This window comes from Giraffa tippelskirchi, chromosome 8, assembly GCF_054371585.1.
Source record: "Giraffa tippelskirchi isolate mGirTip1 chromosome 8, T2T-mGirTip1v1.2.pri, whole genome shotgun sequence".
NCBI classification, from domain to species: Eukaryota; Metazoa; Chordata; class Mammalia; order Artiodactyla; family Giraffidae; genus Giraffa; species Giraffa tippelskirchi.
The window spans coordinates 105,316,864-105,332,739 of record NC_137282.1 but is presented as its reverse complement, the minus strand read 5'-3'; the positions used below and the strand labels follow the sequence as shown (position 1 = coordinate 105,332,739).

The window sequence follows — 15,876 nt, the reverse complement described above, 5'->3', positions numbered from 1 at the left end:
GATTGCCCTTGTCTCTCTGGTTTTCCCTTCCCACTCTCCTATTGTTCCTTCTCTCGAACCTATCAATATACTTAATGGAGCTCCTCGGGATTCAAACCAGGATCTTTTCTCCTCTCTACACCTTCCTCCCAGCAAGTTATCTGTTCCTATGCCATTAAATATCATCTATATGCTAACGGCTGCAAATTTCTATCTCCAACATCAAGCTCTCCTGTGAGCTCCAGACTCAGGTACCAAACTATCTATAAAACTTTGATGCTCAGGTATCTAATAAACACCTCAAGCACATACAAAGCAGAACCCTAAATCAGTACTGTTTTCACAACTGTGGCCCTCCTGTCCCCTCAGCTCAGTAAATGGCACCCGGTTACTCAAACTGAAAACTCAAGCATCATCCTTGATTTCTGCCTCTGCTTCATACTTCTTACCTAATTGTGTTGTAAAGTTCTGGGTCTTCTACTTCCTCCCGTACCACTCCCACCACCCAGCCCCCTTCTACCCTCAGGAACCTCTACACTCTCCTCACAGGCCTCCAAGCTTCATGCCTCCCTTCACAAGAGGCATCACCCAGCATCCAGAGTGGTCCTTTTCCAGACTAACTTGAACATACTATCTGGAAGTGTAAAATGGACCAATGCCCTTCCTTCATACTTGAATTCCAAAATCTTTCTCAAAGCCTACAGGGTCCTGCATGATCGACCCTGCTTTCCTTTCCACTCCCTTTTGTTAGATTCTCCTGCTCTCTGCTTGCCCCCAGGGGCCTCCTCTCAATCCTCAAGTGAAATCCTCCTCTCAACCTAGACTCTTCTCTCCATGTCACAATCTCTCCACAGGTGGTCCAATCAGCTCACAGCTCTTCACTGCACTCTTCTTCCATCTTCACATGGCTGGCTCCACCTCATTCTTTAGCTCTCTGCTTAAATGTCACCTCCTCTAAGGAGCTCTCCTTGACAAGCCCTACGCCTATCACTTCAGCTTACATTTAATTATGTATCACCACCCTATTAACTTTTCATGGAGGGAGGGTCTGCATACTGCTCCTTGCACTGGCTGACATAATGCACCGTGTGTGTGTGTGTGTGTGCGTGCGTGTGTGTGTGTGTGTGTGTGTGTGTGTGTACTACTTACTGAGCATCAGCAGATTTAATCTCCAAGTATTCCTTCTCTATTTCTGGCTCACTTGGTAATGGAGTCCTTCTGCTTTTTCCTCTACTTAAGAATTACAGACCATCCAGCCCATATCTTAGTTTTATCTCATTGGACTATGTGGCAGATACACAGGCCTTAAAATGAAGCCTACAGTGACTATTCTATTTAGAAAAGAGTCCTTTGGTACACAGACTCCCAATGAATCCAAAGATAGATTTCAGAGGGCCACGAACTGGGGTGAGAAAACAACTTCATGTTCTTCTTCAAAACCTTAAATTTAGCATTCCCACTCACTATGAAGGTTGACTACATACTAGTTGCAATACCTATAACTTTGTCACCAATGGAAATCTTCAGATGTTTTCATATCTCATAATTTAAACATCATGAAATAGCATTTAACATCATCACTACCTTGAAATTACAATTATTAAACATACTGCTAGATCTTGTCAGTCAGTGCTTTAATAAGGCAGCAAATACTTTTATGTATTATACATTTTTAATATTTTGATAACTATTTCAATATAATTGGTTTCCTTTGTAACCCTTGTGTTTTATGCATTTAAAGTTTTTCTTGGGTCCACATACTCGTGCTATAATGAAGGACAAAGTTCATCCTAAGGGAGATCAGTCTTGGGTGTTCTTTGGAAGGACTGATGTTGAAGCTGAAACTCCAATACTTTGGCCACCTGATGCAAAGAACTGACTCATTGGAAAAGACCCTGATGCCGGTAAAGATTGAGGGCAGGAGGAGAAGGGGGCGACAGAGGATGAGATGGTTGGATGGCATCACCGACACAGTGGACATGGGTTTAGGTGGACTCCGGGAGCTGGGGATGGACAGGGAGGCCTGGCGTGCTGCAGTTCATGGGGTTGCAAAGAGTTGGACATGACTGAGTGACTGAACTGAACTGAAGAGGTAAAAGAAATCCATCCTGGTGGGGACAAGTATTCACTTATTGACTTGTTCAGAACTGCCAGTGCATGGTGACAATGAAAAGGAGACTGGCTCTTTTGTCCATTTTAGTATTATTTTTCTCTCCAGGCCATGCATCCCCATTTTACCCACTCCCAAAATGGATCACTCCCATCACCCCTCCCTTGGAACACAGTTGCCTAGACTACCACAGACCTCCCCAGACATCCAACAGGCTCATGACACATAGAAGGTTAAAGAATTCTTGAACTGGAACTTCCATATAGTGTAATAAGGAACCATTGACAATTGATAAAGGTGACTAGGTAGTTAATTTTAAAATCTTCAATACAGAAATGAAGTCAACAAAAATTTAACCAAGAAAACAGAAGATATGGCCAAAAGAAGTTTTAAAATAAGAGAAATTTTTAAGCCACAAAAAAATGGATAATTAACCCATTCATATACCACTAAAGGAACAAGTACCCTATGAATATAGAGAACTCTTCCAAATCAGAAAGAAAAAGATCCAATAAAAAATATCAAAGGACATAAATTAGTAAATCAGAGAAAAACTAAACTGTCCACAAAATATGATAATTTTCTACTTCAGTAATCAAAGAACTACAAACTGAAAAGGATATTTTCATCTATCAGACTAACAAATCTTAAAGAAAGATAATAGTAATGATTAGATACCATTACCGACTTAATGTACATGAGTTGGAGTAAACTCCAGGAGATAGTGGAGGACAGAGGAGCCTGGCAAGCTGCAGTCCATGGGGTCACAAAGAGCTGGACATGACTTAGAGACTGAACAACAATACCACTTGATACAAGCAAAAAGTTGAGATAGGTATTAATATACACTGTTTTTCTAAAGGACAACATGGCATACATATGCAACATCTTAAAAATGTATCAACTCTTTCTTCAGGTAATTCAACTTCTAGGAATTTATGCCAAGATGAAGATCACACAACTGTGTAAAGATTCATGTGAAAGTGTGTGATCAAAGCATGGTGTACAACTTTTTTAATGAATGAGAATAAAACACATGTGCAAAAAAAGTGAAAGTGAAATTGTTAGTCACTCAGTCATGTCCAACTCTTTGTGACCCCATGGATAGTAGCCTGCCAGGCTCCTGTGTCCATGGGATTCTCCAGGCAACAATACTGCAGTGGGTTGCCAGTCCCTTCTCCAGAGGATCTTCCCAACCTAGGGATCGAACCCCAGGTCTCCTGCATTGCAGGCAGATTCTTTACCAACTGAGCCACTAGGGAAGAAATTATGGGACATTCATACAATGTGCAATCATTTAAAACAAATGTCTGGTTTTTCTGATATGGAAAAATATTTAAGATGTATTAAGTGGAAGAGCTAGATTATGAATTTATATGTCTCTTATGAGCCACATCTTAGTTTTATTTTTATGTACATAAAACCCTGAAGGCTATCAACATTTCCAGAGTAGTGTCACCTCTAGGTCATATACAAATGGCTTTTTATAATTTAATTTTCTGTTATTTAATAAAATAACATATTACTTTTTTAATAAAAAGTATCCTTTAAAATGAAATTACCATGTTTAAAATATTCTGAGTTATAGAGTAAGATGAAAAGCAAATATCCTCTTTAACAAGATAACTTCTAAAGACAATCGTGGTACATTCCCCATACTTTCAAGTATCTTCAAGTCAAGGTGGCATGCCCTTCTATTTACCTCATATCCTGGCCACATAGGCCTTACTAAATATTCCGCACAGGAAAGTAATACCCCAGGTACAATTAGTAATTACTCTCTTACGTCAGTACCATCAAATACTTATCAAAAGTTGGGTGAAGGGAAACAAGTTTGACGAATCATGACCTGATGGATATGAAATCCATCTTTCTTTCCTATTCTCTATTTAGAGTGAGCCAAAACCAGCAGAGAAGCAGTTTTGACCACATTCGTTCCAACTACCACCTCTGGGTATTAAACCTACCACTCCCAGTCTGTTATAGACTTGCTTCTACTGACCAAGCATCTGTGGAATTCCATCAGTCTATATCATGGAGTGTGGTACCAAACATGCCTATGAAACTCATCATTGTGTCTATCGTAAGTGAGGGGAGAATCTGTCCCCCCTAGGAGGAATTCCTGCCTGGGATTAGCATCACAAGTCTGTAGTGCTTCTTCTGACAAAATGGTCTCTATCTCATGGCAGTGGTTTTCAACCTTAAGTGGGGCGGGGGTGGGGGGGTGGGGAGGGGGGTATGGTCACATATGCCCCTGAGAATCTGATGAAAGCGGTGACTCCTCTCCATATGCACACCCGACAATTTGCAAACAATTTCAAGGAGTGCAGAGACATTTCCCCTGTCTCCAGGTTAAGAATTCACATTTTATGGGCCAATCTTCCTTCCCACAAGCTCTCTTTTCACATGGGCTGTTAGAAAGTTTCATTTCATTTAATGCCCAACCTTCAGCAAAGACATAGCTTATCTTGGGATACATTTGCAGTAGTTGCATAGCTGGTTCCAGCCCACATCCCTGTACTAACCAACTTTTAATTTACTGTTCTGCTGAAGTTTACCTATCCTAGAAAACTGATTTGGAGGGAACAGAAATAGGGAAAGGACGATCAACAACAACAACATCATGCTAATTCCAAAACCTAGTCTGAAAATCATCAGTGTGATGGCCTTGTATTTCTAGTCCTCTCCTTTTCCAGACAGGCAACAGCACTGTCCTTCCTAGTTGCAGACCATGTAACAAGTTCTAGCAAATAAGTTGTGAACAGAGTAACAGAATACAGAATCAGAATACAGAATACAGAATACAGAATCACAACAAATAAGTTGTGAACAGAATAACACATGTCATTTCCAGACCAGCACATTTACTGCTGATGGAAACCCCTCAGGGCTCTTTTCCTCTGGCACTGTTCCCAGCAAGATTAGAAATAGAGCCTGTTCAGCGACTCTGCATCCCCAAGTGATCATGATGCACCTGCGGACTGTGAAGAGCCTGACGCTATTCTAAGCTAGAGAGATTTGGTGGTGTTTTTATCTGCCTATGTGAATGGATATACCTGATGTATGTACAAAAATGAGAAGGTATAGACCTCTCTCTCTTGGGAACTTAGACCCTAAGATTTTCAGTGGAAACACAGGGAGGGAAGGGCTCACATCCTGGAGGTGGGCTCAGGTTTTCAGCAGCTCTGGTCACATTTAGAGCATTGATGGGGCAGGACCACCAGGGTGACAGGAAGCACTATCCTAGGACAGGACACAGAGGGGTCAAGGGTTTCAGCAGAGTGGGCCAGTCTGGCTTGACTGGGGTCACTGGGCAGAGCTTGGTTCCATCATTGGGCCATCCCCGGGACCTATGCCAGGGCACTCACACCCAAGATGCAGTGGCTATTAAGAGAACAAAAGGGCTAACACCTTCCATCGAGCTCTGCTGACCTTTGCCAAGACTACAGTGAACGTGCTTCCACAGTCATTGAGGGTCACTTAGGGTTCTTTTGTCCCTGTCTGTGTTCAAAATTTACTTAGAGCAGTTCACCAAATGTGTGCATATTTCTACAAAGGAAGAAAAGGTAAGATTATTTTTTTTTTAACAGATGAGTTTAACTTTTAAAAATCAACTGAAAGCAGAAAAAGATACAAGATTTCCAGCTCTGAGCACTATAGCTGGGCCACAAATTAGACTTTTTATCATGTTTATCATCAGCATGAGAAAGAGACAGAATCAGTTACATGAAAAAACAAGGTCCCTAAGAACAAACAAATGAGTTACTCGGGAGCAGCACAATTCTCAGGACCAAGGCCAGGGAGAAATTTGTCCCCTGTGGCCTCATAATGAGGCAGCTGTGTAACAGGATCTTTAAGGTAAATAAGGGTTTCAGGGGATTTTTCTCAGGAGTGTGCCTCAGTGTAAGCTGACAGCCTCCAACCAAGCACTATTCAAGGGATTCTGAAGAGCCAATTCCAAGGGTCTAATGCTAGGCTTTTAGTAACTCAGCTGTCTGGTGAGCTGAAGTGATGCAGCAACAAACTTTAGACTATCTAGAAGAATTCAATGTTATCTACGTATTTTAAAAATTGAAGAACACAGGCAGGCAACCTGGTTGGGAAAAAAAAAATAAACACTTTACCACTTTCGAATTCTCTGAAACTGTATTTTAAAGATCTTAATTACTGAAATTTCAATCTTCTCAGTTTCAGAATGCAATAGGATGCCAGAATCATCTTGGGAACTTCTGAGACTGTTATGAAACTGGGTATGTGATACTCTGGACCAGATGATAGGCAAGTAAGGCATGGTCATAATAAAATATCTTAATTAGAAGAACAAAGGATTGACAGCATATCCTTAAGGCAATTTTTCATAACTATCATGCTCCCGACCTAGCATTAGATAATTGTATGTCAACAGATTCTTGTTTGGACTCCTCACAAATAACCTGGAGAACAGACACTTTCACTGTCCTCCAGTGCAAATCCCAGTATGTTATGTTAACCACGACGGTGGTGCTGGCTCAGAAGAAACTACCCCTGAGCAGAAGGCACTCCCACCTTTGCAGACAAGTCAGCTGAGGAAACAGCAATAGGTTTGGCCAGATTTCCCTCAAAAATTAACTCAAAGGCCTTCTTCCACATGAGAAATGTAGGTATCCAAGGCTCCAGAATCAAGCTTCTCAAACTACAACACCTGTACTCCAAAGTGTACTTGATACGTGATGGGTACATGGAAGCCACAGAATGGACATGGGACATCTGTCTAATGCATCCCTTTTATGATGCCAAGTAGTCATTTTAAAGAAATTAACATGTTATATTTGTGGCAGAATGCAAAACATACATGATTCTTAAAGTAAAAAGAGAAGAGAAGATCTGAAAGAAAAGTCTGCTGTGATGGCCAATCAGCACATGAATAGATGCTCAACGTTGCTAACTATCAGAGAAAGGCAAATCAAAACTACAATGAGGTATCACTTCACACCAGTCAGAATGGCCATCATCAAAAAGTCTACAAATAACAACTGCTGGAGAGAGTATGGAGAAAAGGGAACCCTCCTACACTGTTCAAGGTAATGTAAATTGGTGCAGGCAATATAAAAAAAACAGTATGGAGATTCCCCAAAAATCTAAAAGTAGAGTTTCCATATGACTCAGTAATCCCACTTTTGGGCACATACTCAGACAAAGCTATAGTTCAAAAAGATACGTGCACCTCTATGTTTACAGCAGCCCTATTTACAATAGCCAAGACATGGAAACAATCTAAATGTCTACCAACAGATGAATGGATAAAGATGTGGTATATACACAAAATGGAATATTACTTAGCCATAAAAAATGAAATAATGCCATTTGTAGCAACATCAGTGAACAAATATCATATAATATCACTTACATATGGAATTTAATATATGATACAAGTCAACATATCTACAAACCAAAACAGATAAACAGGTGTAGAGAACAGGCTTGTGGTTGATAGGAGAGAGGGGGGTAGCAGAGGCAAAGACTGGGAGTTTGGGATTAGCAAGTGCAAACTATTATACATAGAATGGATAAACATTAAGGTCCTACTGTATAGTACAGGGAATTAGATCCAATATTCTGTGACAAAGCATAATGGAAAAGAATATAAAAAAGAATATATATAATTTGGTCACTTTGCTGTACAGAAGAAACTAACACAATATTATAAACCATCTATACTTTAATAAAATGTTTAAAAAGTCTGCTGCTATGAAGTATGCTGCCAAATACCTAGGAACTAGCACTTACCACCTAGATAGCATATTTAAAGGCAGAGACATTACTTTGCCAACAAAGGTCTGTCTAGTCAAGGCTATGGTTTTTCCAGTGGTCATGTATGGATGTGAGAGTTGGATGGTGAAGAAAGCTGAGCACCGAAGAATTGATGCTTTTGAACTCTGGTGTTGGAGAAGACTCTTGAGAGTCCCTTGGACTGCAAAGAGATCCAACCAGTCCATCTTAAAGGAGATCAGTCCTGGGTGTTCATTGGAAGGACTGATGTTGAAGATGAAACTCCAGTATTTTGGCCACCTCATGTGAAGAGTTGACTCATTTGAAAAGACACTAATGCTGGGAAGGATTGGGGGCAGGAGGAGAAGGGGATGACAGAGGATGAGATGGCTGGATGGCATCACCGACTCAATGGACATAGGTTTGGGTGGACTCTGGGAGTTGGTGATGGACAGGGAGGCCTGGCGTGCTGCAATTCATGGGGTCGCAAAGAGTCGGACAAGACTGAGCGACTGAACTGAACTGAGCACTTACCACTAATTCAGGAAGTCTGAAGACACACACAAAAAATTAGATCAATAGAAAGAAAAAAATTCAAACTCATCTATACTAAGACATATAGTTATAAAAAAAGCTTATTATTTATATAGATCATATATAACATTTATATGTATATGTATATATACATAATATAATATTATGTATATATATTTAATACACTTGACTTTTCACTTACCAATAATACCTGAATTGTATAAGATACTCTTCTACATCTCAAGGCTAGAATAATTTTTAGCCTAGAAAATATTTTATACTGACTATGATCAAGCACCTCTCTCAGCCTTTAACACACAACACACTTCACCAAGGTAAATTAGGGTAAAGAACTTTATAACAAACTCCCTGAAAAAACTGTTTAGAAAAGAGTGCTAAGCTGCAGACAATGTGCACAGGGATGGAAGGTAAATTCCAGACAGATGCAAGGGAGGGTAATAGTGAATAAGCTCTCTCTACCACATACACACCATGCAAGAGAGGCCTTCCCATCCCCACTTCACAGCTGGGGATACCAGCAAGGTCTGCTGGCCCCTGTCCCTGCTCAGCCACATGATGCCCACCGATTATACTACCTATAGTTACGGTATTAATGGCCTCATTAGGATTGCTCTTTAAAAGTACTCCTGAGATCTCCTCCACCCCAGCAGAGCTACTTTACAGATGAATAAATTAAAAACACAAAGGAAATAAATCTACATTCCTTCCAACAGCCTTCCTCAGAAGGCAATCAATACACAACTATCAACAGCAGCGTTGCTGTGCCTCAGACCTGCCTGCAGTTTAATGTGAGCCCAAGAAGCCAGAGTTTACAACTTAAAAATATGGCAACTGCCACACATTTCCAATGGCAAAGTGAGAAAACTCTAACCGTGAGGGAACAGGGCGGTAAATCTCCCCAGGGCAGAGGAAAGCAATGGACGGCTGTCACGTTTGCCTCTGTCTATGTGGATTCTATGTGAGGAATGCAGGATAAAAATCAAAAATCAAACTAAGAAACATATCCAGCCAAAGCATGACGCCTTTCTTCTAGATGGCATTTAACTGTTTCAGAAGTCACGCGCACCCCCCACCCCCAACTCAGAGTCACATTTTTAAAGACTGAGGTTGTGGATGTTTATTTGGAAGACGTTCTCCAGGCGTGCTCCACCTCTGCAAAAACAATGTGTTGTCCACTGGAGATTCAAGACCAGTGAGTTGCCCCCAAGGCCAAGTTTTGCTGAACTCCTTTCCTACTTGTTTTCTGATTTACATAATGCAACTGTCCTGCTAGGCCCTCCAGCCCTATAGTGATGGTAATAGAGATTTTAAGTTCTTAAATATGTAATTCCTCATATAAAACAACCAGAAGTTATGTGTGCTCTCTGGATAAAAGTTATAATTATCATCTTGGGGGAAGGAATTCTGTAGATCTTTCAAGTCAAATTCTCAATTTCGTAAGATAATCACCAAGCTATTAAAATATAAATGGTTTACTAGGCTGCCAAGAAAGTCAATATAAATTGTTGATCAGCAAATAATTGCTGGTAAGTTTCTGTAAAAGAGTTATACTCAAAGTTTGTAGGATGTATTGATACATCCCTTTAAGTATTTTGGTATTATCAAAATCAGTTTGGAGCCTTAAGAATGCGTCCCAACAAAAGATAAGTCTGTCAATATAATTCTAAGAGGACCAATACGGTGAGTCCAGACTCAAAACTCTCCAGAGACCAGGGTGAATTCAGGGACAGGTTCTGGAGGTTACAGAATGACATAGATACTATCAATCCTTCAGGCAGCCTTCTATTATGCCACTTCTCTATTTCCATCAGGGTTCATTTGATTATGAGAACTGAAAGTCATAGAAATTTAATAAATGCAAATAGTGGCATTGCCCAAGTCCACATGCAATAAGGACAGTTCAGTTCAGTTGTGTCTGACTCTTTGCAACCCCATGAACCACAGCACGCCAGGGCTCCCTGTCCATCACCAACTCCTACAGTCCACCCAAACCCATGTTCACTGAGTCAGTGATGCCATTCAACCATCTCATCCTCTGTCATCCCCTTCTCCTCCCGCCTTCAATCTTCCCCAACATCAGGGTCTTTACAAATGCGTCAGCTCTTCGCATCAGGTGGCCAAAATATTGGAGTTTCAGCTTCAACATCAGTCCTTCCAATGAACACCCAGGACTGATCTCCTTTAGGATGGACTGGTTGGATCTCCTTGCAGTCCAAGGGACTCTCAAGCAAGAGTCTTCTCCAACACCAGAGTTCAAAAGCATCAATTCTTCTGCACTCAGCTTTCTTTATAGGCCAACTCTCGCATCCATACATGACAAGTAGAAAAACCATAGCCTTGACTAGACGAACATTTGTTGACAAAGTAATGTCTCTGCTTTTTAATATGCTGTCTAGGTTGGTCATAACTTTCCTTCCAAGGAGTAAGCACCTTTTAATTTCATGGCTGCAATCACCATCTGCAGTGATTTTGGACCCCCCAAAAATAAAGTCAGCCACTGTTTCCACTGTTTCCCCATCTGTTTGCCATGAAGTGATGGGACCGGATGCCATGATCTTAGTTTTCTGAATATTGAGCTTTAAGCCAACTTTTTCACTCTCCTCTTTCACTTTCATCAAGAGGCTCTTCAGTTCTTCTTCACTTTCTGCCATAAGGGTGGTGTCATTTGCATATCTGAGGTTATTGATATTTCTCCTGGCAATCTTTGATTCCAGCTTGTGCTTCTTCCAGCCCAGCATTTCTCATGATGTACTCTGCATATAAGTTAAATAAGCAGGGTGACAATATACAGCCTTGACATACTCCTTTTCCTATTTGGAACCAGGATGTCATTCCATGTCCAAGTGGGCATCAAAAAAATTCAACCCTCAAATTGTACAGCATCAAGAATCAAGACAGCAGCTCTAGAATTCTCTTGTACTCTGGAGCCAATGGTCTCTACGTTTGTCCCATTTCTGCTTCCTTCTCCTCTGTCACTGAGACGAGCTTTCTCTGTCCACTCACTTGCTTACACCTCTTCCAAGACTGCTTCTGAATGTCCACATGACCTTGATGTTTTAATTTCTTATTCAAGTATGGTTGATTTAAAATGTTGTGTTAATTACTGCTATACAGCAAAGTGACTCAGTAATACATCTATATACTCTCACAACTTCTACACTCAGCTCCCTAACAACTCTCTGTATCTCAATTCCTGATAATCTGAAGAGCCAATCCAATTGTTTTTCCCAGGGTCATGTACCCAGCTTGGTCCAATCAGCTGTGGAGCAAGATCATATGTAAAGAAGGCAGTGCACAGCAGACTGGGTAGGGACAGTTATATAGAAAAGAAAGAAGCCAGGAAGAAATAACAGGCATCTATGCTATAATGTTTCAGTTTCAGAGAGTTATTGAATAGCAATGAGTTTAAGATTACTATTTGACCTAGGAGAACTTTTTTCCAGCAATCTATGTTAGTTTCCTATGGTTGATACAACAAAGCTCAGACAATGAAAATGTATTATCTCACAGGTATGAAGGCTAGAAGTCTGAGGTCAAGGTGTCAGCAGAGCCATGCTCCCCTTGAAGGTACTAGGGGTGGATCTATTCCAAGCCCCTTTGCCAGCTACTAGGAACTCCTTGCCTTGCGGCAGCATAACTCCAGTCTTCACAAGGTATCCTTCCTGTGTGCATGTCTGTACCCAAACTTTCCCTTTTAATAAGGATGCCAGTCATACTAGATAAGGGGCCCACCCTACCTCAGTATGACCTCACCTTAACTAGTTACATCAGCTGTGACTATTTCCAAATAAGGTCACATTCTGAGGCATGAAGGAAGTAAGACTTCAACATCTGGGTTTTAAGCAGATATAATTCAACCCATAACACCTAGGATTATGCTTATGGGACTTAAACGCCTAGGAAGTTAACTCAAAGAACAGAATTGTATGTATGGAAATACTCGGTACTAGTTGTTTGTGATAAAAATCAGAACTGAGTACCAAATAGAAAGGACACCCCACTCCCCAGGTGGTGCTGGTGGTAAAGAACCCTCCTACAGGAGGGTCTCTTACAGGAAACGTAAGAGACATAGATTCGATCTGTGGGTCAGGAAGATTCCCTGGAGGAGGGCGTGGCAACCCACCCCAGTATTCTTGCCAGGAGAACCCCATGGACAGAGAAGTGTGGCGGACTACAGTGCATAGGGTCACAAAGGGTTGGACACGACTGAAGCGACTAAGCATGCATGCCAGCATCAGTAGAACATAGCTTGTTAGGGCATGGAGTCACGAGTCAGACTGCTGAGGTTCAGCTCAAATCCAGACCCTGCCAATTACTACTAACTGAGCCACTCCGGGAGAGTTATCTAAATTCTGTTTGCTTCAGCTTCCTTATCTATAAAATGGAGATGGTAGTAATACCTCACCGGATATTTTAAGAATTAATGCAACAAAATAATTGCTGGATACAAAATATTAAATCATACAAAATACAAAATCTAGTCATTGTGAGGTTATGCATAAGGCAAGCTTTTGCCATTATCCTGGCTCCATAAATGTCCAACAGTCACCAATAGCTTTATTTCCAAAATTACATTCTTTTAGAACATATTGAGGGATTTATTATACATGTAAAGCACTTACAGCACTGCCTACCACACAAACGGCATTAAATAAATCCTCATATGCTCTCTCCTAACTCTGGTTTCCCACAGCTCACTGTGACATGTGTTCTTATTGCAGCTTCTTTCCTTCATGTGTATGTCATCTTACCAAGATCACATGTTGAAATACAGGACTCAGACATAGAGGTGAATGTATACAGAAAACATGGAAACTTTCCTCATAGCTCAGTTGGTAAAGAATTCACCTGCAATGCAGGAGACTCTGGTTCGACTCCTGGGTGGGGAAGATCTCCTGGAGAAGGGATAGGCTACCCACTCCAGTATTCTTGGGCTTCCCTGGTGGCTCAGCTGGTAAAGAATCTGCCTGCAATGCAGGAGACCTGGATTTGATCCCTGGGTTAGGAAGATCCTCTGGAGAAGGGAAAGGCTACCCAGTCCAGTATTCTGGCCTGGAGAATTCCACAGACTGTATAGTGCATGGGGTCACAAAGAGTCAGACACGACTGAGCGACTTTCACTTTCACTTGTCATTGCTTCTTTTCATCGAGTTATCTCCATGCTCCCATTTAGAAGTTACTCATCCAGCTCACCTTTCTAGAAACAGAAAGAAAGGTGAAAGTGAAAGTCACTCCATCATGTCTGACTATTTGTGATCCCATGGACTGTAGCCTGCCAGGCTCCTCTGTTCATAGGATTCTCCAGGCAAGAATACTGGAGTGGGTGGCCGTTCCCTTCTCCAGGGATCAAGCCTCGGTCTCTCGCACTGCAGGCAGATTCTTTACCATCTGAGCCACCAGGGAAGCCTTTCTAGAGTATAGCTAAGAGAACAGAAGTAAACCCCTAAAAGGTTTATCCACTGCAATGTACAGATTTTATTTCTTAAAAAGGTCCTTAGATCTTTACTGACAGTCTATTGATTCTTCATTTGCCCCATAATTCTAACCAATTTGATCACATGGCTTCTAAGTCTATGGCAGAAAAACAACAAATTAAAAGGGAAAAAAGTGGGAAGTACCATAGAAAACTATAGAAATAAGACAGAATACAAAGTGCAGCAGTCTCGGGGCTCTCAGAGGACAAATAGCCTCATACACCTTCCTAGTTGCTTCTAAATCCAGCACCTCTGTGACCCAGCATGGTTACCATGTGTGTAAGGCTACTTCTGAGTCAGTATGAAATAGTTTAACTCTTCCTCAGGAACTTAAGTAGTAGTGAGGTTCCATCACAGAAAGTCAGATTGGCCGGGGGTTGTTTTTCCCCCTCAAACTCAAATGACAACCAGGATGAAAACCACTGCCCTAAAATGGCCCTTTCTCATCAATAAAGATCAAACGTAATGAGCTAAAAATTGTGTTCAACCCTGCACTTTATTCTGAAAGAGCCCCTTATTCCATCTTTATTTGCAAATCAACTGTTTTAACCCAAATATTTCAAAGTTTCAAAACAAACACAAAAATTTCTACCCATATGTACATATTAACAACTCATAGACATCTTTCAGGTTTGGCAGATGGTGCTAGTGGTAAAGAACCTGCCTGCCAAAGCAGGAGACATAAGAGATGCAGTTTCAATCCCTGGGTTGGGAGGTTGCCCTGGAGAAGTATATGGCAACCCACTCCAGTATTCTTGCCTGGAGAATCCCATGAACAGAAGAGCCTGGCAGGACAGAGTTCATGGGGTCACAAAGAGTTGGACACAACTGAAGCAACTTAGAAATAACACAGATATCCTTTACCATTGATTACACTTAGTAAGCACTAGCTTTGTAGTAAGTTGTTTTCCTGTTAGTTTGCACATTCTCAGTCATTCCTGCACCAGCATCCAGGGCAAATGAGCAGACAATTAGTGGTCTGACAATATCTCAGAGTGTTCCACTAAATACTGAGTTACACCAAAGAAAGTCAATGAGAGACAGGGAGATGGTAGCTGCTGTAAATGCTGGAAAACACACTGAAGCTTTACTTGAAGATCTTTTATGGAGACAAATGGAGACATATATGGGTATAGGTAGAAATGATTCATGATGTATAATATGAAATGTTATAAAGTAATTTGCTAAAATCTGAACAGTGTAAGACAGCTGGGATGGCAAAGAAAAAGACTTTCAAAGGGAAAGGCCAGTCCACAAGTGGATTAGAGCTTGGCCAAGCTAATCACACAGCTGGACTCATAGGTATCAGATGCAGGACCTCTCCGGAAATGTGTTTATAGCAAACCTATTTACTTTTTCCAGTTTTCACTAAAGCCATCAGCACCAAAACCAGAATTCACACTGCACCATCTATCTAATGGAGTCTGAGGGCAGGAAAGGCATGTTTTTAATTGCCAAGTATGTTTTTCTTTATCTACAGGGATTGCAGTAAGAAAGAGGTGCAGCCCTCCCTTGCCTCCTCTCCCCAGGGATGGTCAACCATGCAGGCAAACGGCCCAAAGAGGCTTAATAACCAAAGTCAGTCCCTGGCTTGCACTTCATTCCCTCAACTGTTAAAAACATGGAGGTGATTTAAACTGACAGCATCAATTATCAGTAGAGCAAGTTTCCCTAAGAAACAATAGCATTCTGTGAAAAATGGCATTGGTAAATTGATAGAGATTACACTAAATTTGCAGATTGCCTTGGGCAGTATAGTCATTTTGACAACATTGATTCTTCCAGTCCAAGAACATGGTATATCTTTCCATATGTCTATGTCATCTTTGATTACTTTCATCGGCAATCTACAGTTTTCAGAGTACAGGTCTTTTACCTCCTTAGAATAAAATATCTCAGGATAAACCTACTTTTATGTGATGGTAAATGAGACTGTTTCTTTAATTTCTGTTTCTGATCTCTCATTGTTACTGTATAAAAATGCATGAGATTTTTGTGCATTAATTTTGT

At 41.0% G+C, this 15,876-nt stretch overlaps 1 protein-coding gene and 1 long non-coding RNA gene across 5 annotated transcripts in view; one reads left to right on the top strand and one right to left on the bottom strand.

Moving 5' to 3' along the window:
* MAST4 (microtubule associated serine/threonine kinase family member 4) overlaps window positions 1-15,876 on the bottom strand; it is a 603,242-nt gene that overhangs the window by 552,947 nt on the left and 34,419 nt on the right. The window lies entirely within an intron of this gene.
* LOC145516775 (uncharacterized) lies at window positions 4,942-7,695 on the top strand. The gene is made up of 2 exons (XR_014061754.1): window positions 4,942-5,170; window positions 6,278-7,695. It is a non-coding gene; the product is annotated as an uncharacterized LOC145516775 (long non-coding RNA).